Source organism: Phytophthora infestans, genomic scaffold (assembly GCF_000142945.1).
Source record: "Phytophthora infestans T30-4 supercont1.29 genomic scaffold, whole genome shotgun sequence".
Classification (NCBI taxonomy): domain Eukaryota; phylum Oomycota; class Peronosporomycetes; order Peronosporales; family Peronosporaceae; genus Phytophthora; species Phytophthora infestans.
Genome location: NW_003303730.1, coordinates 1,369,150 through 1,372,172, shown reverse-complemented (window position 1 = coordinate 1,372,172; position 3,023 = coordinate 1,369,150).

Here is a 3,023-nt window from a genome sequence, read left to right as displayed (position 1 = left end):
AGCGCTAGCATCGGTAGCTTACTCCCAGGTATTTTGATACATATGCAGATCCAGAAGTAGGGAATAGAGCTGAATTAGGAAAATGTGAGCACCGGCACCTTTAATCCACCAATACAAGTCCTCAAACAATTATGGAGTATCACCACCAAGGCTAAAGCAGCGAGTGTAGTAAATACCAACACGACAAATAGGTTGTAGCTAAAAGGGTTTTCCTAAACGTATGTTGCCGACTTTTTTGTGAGCAGTGTGCAAGAAGCGAGCCAAAACGCAAGCGTGGCTGCTCGCATTGACGCCATTGTTTCGCCAGTTTACTAACCAGGATCTGACTCAGGTCGCAAAGCCAGTGAAAATGCATAGATAGCAGCCGATGACGTCTGCCATCGTTTTCTCGTCGCGCCGCAGCTTGATTGAAGAAAATGCCGATCAACGGATGTTTTTTCCAGCATCAGATTGAACCTCCCAAAATGTAACATTTCCAATAACAAGTAAGGCGTTTCTGAGTACCCGCATAAAGAATAACCATTTTGATAGTTTTTGTGGAAGGTGCAGGCGTGATATACGGACACCAACTTCATCGTTACATGTTGAAGGAGACACAATATAATTAATATCTTCATTATTTTTTATTATACGTTGATGATACTAATTTTTACGTTATTACCTATGCTTTGACGACAAGTAATAAGCCTCACATATAAAATCTGCTTCAATATGCTCCATCAGAGATCACACCAAGTGTGCTGGCTGCGGGGTGGAGGAGCTGATACAAGATCTGGCTCTATACGCCACCGTCACTCCGGATTGGCTCAGGAAGTCCCATGTAATCGGTTGTATGCTGAAGCAAATGTGCAAGTCGTTAGTTCGCAGATGATGCTATCTACAAGCATGTGCTATCAAAGGGTAAGTAGCCAAAACTCTCGTTAGATGGTGTTTTCCTCAGCTCCTATGCTCACTTATAGTAGAAATGAGATAAATATTCGTAACGAGAAGCTCACGAGAAGCTCGTAAGATTGAGTTCAATTCATATCACCTTGTCGACATGTTAGTGCACTGAAGATGGTACTCGCCTTGAGTTACAGAACTTCGTCAGACTCACGGTATCGATATGTCCCGCGTATATTGTGCTGATTCCCTGTTGATGTGCAACAGGTCACCAGGGTGGACAACAGGCCAGCAGGGGCTGTGAAGGAGCAACAGGTCAGCAGGGGCAGAGTAACAGGTATTAATTATTTTCCAAAACGATCTCTGGAAGGGATATTGTCGACCTGAAATTAGTATATAGTTCGCTCTAAAACAATTGCGCTCGTCTTCTTGTGATACTTAGAGTACTTCAAAGCCATTTTAAGCGCTGCCAACACTTCGCCGCCCCCTGTACATGCCCATATTGCAAGCGATGAATCTCGTGTGAAGGCGTCGACGAGTGACAGGTATCCAGATTAGTACTTCGCGTGCTGATAATGAATTATTGCGGTAGCTCATCTGTAACGGGGTACGTAGCCCTAAGTGTACCCTGGTTACATGAAGTGTGACACTTCACACTTCAGGAGTATGACACGTCATACTCCGAGATATTTGGTACAAGGTACCAAGGTCGTTCAAAGCCAACCATTGGTTAAATGACATTGCATTTCTATAGGTAACTAACAGTTTGTATTAAACCCAAACTTAATCTACCTATAAATATACTCAGTTTACAATCTACCTTATTCCAGAACATGTCCTCACAGGAACTCCACGTGGGACAGTTCTCGGGCATAACCCAGGGGTATCCCCAAACAGGATAGAGACCACCCCGGGTCTCGGGCTTCTTACGACAAGTCGTGAAGGCCTTAAGGGGAATGCGGTGTGGCGCGAGAAGCACACACCGAGCAGCCTCCAAGTTGTCGACGAACAACTGTTCTTTCTGAGCAAGGGCTCGTTCATAGATGCCCCTAGAAGTGTGGCCGCCCACAAGGCCACGAGGAGCGACGAGAAGCTCTAAGAGAGGTCAGCCCCAGAGCTCTCCTCGGGAGGCCAATACCCTCTTGAGTTGATGGCAGCTCCCTGGCTGACGGGTGCCGCCACCGAACCCCCACGCACACGCTGGGCAGCTTGGAAATCCTCCTGCTGCTGGTCGAGGTCATTCGAGACCTCCCGGGGCTCAACAATGGCACCCTCCTCTTCCTCTTCTTCCTCCTTCTCCTCCTCTTCATCCGAGGTGCCGAAGAGACTCTGATAGGAGCGTCGAGTCTCCTTCTCCTCGCGGAGTGGAGACTTCGAGGCGGTACGCTTCTTTGAGGGCTTGGCGCCTTCGGCTTTAGAGGCCTTAGCGCGCGCAAGACCCTCGGCAAGCGAGAGACGTTTGCGAGGATTTTCTTCCTCATCGCCACCGGCTTTGGGAGCGCCCTTAGCCTTAACGGCCGGACTCTCAGAGCGCACAGAGGTCCTGGGACTGTGATCACCGTGATCACTAGCGGGCGACTGCACGCTGCCTTCTTTGTGCTCACTGGGCACTGGGCTGTGCCCTCCCACAGAGCCCGCAGGAGCATCCTGAGTGCTCTCTGACTCGGCATCGTCTTCACTGCCCGAGTTAAACTCGCGTTCTACGAACCGAGGGTTCGGACGGTTGTTTGAAGACGGGGGCGACGGACCGCGGCGCCTGCTTGCGCGCTTGTCCGCAGCCGCGTCACCCGAGGAACCGATCGCCTCGGAGGCCACCTGAGTAGCCTCCTTAAGTGCAGAGCCTTTGCCGTGAGGCTTAGTGCTCTTGGCCTGCGCCTTACCGGCTGCAGCCTTGGAGCATGTCTTAGCACCGCTCTTAGTAGTGCCACGAGGCATGTTAACGGTCGAAGTGGAGACCTAGACGAAGAGCGCACAGGTTGCTGCTCGAGGCTCTAGCTGTGAAGTGAGCCTCCGCCGCGCTCGCGCGGCCAAGTCGATGGTTTTCGACTTTGAGAATGAGAGTTTGTGACGAACACCTCTTCATTCTGATTGGTCGGTAAACCGAACCTAAGTGGGGGAGGATGTAACGGAATCCACCACAA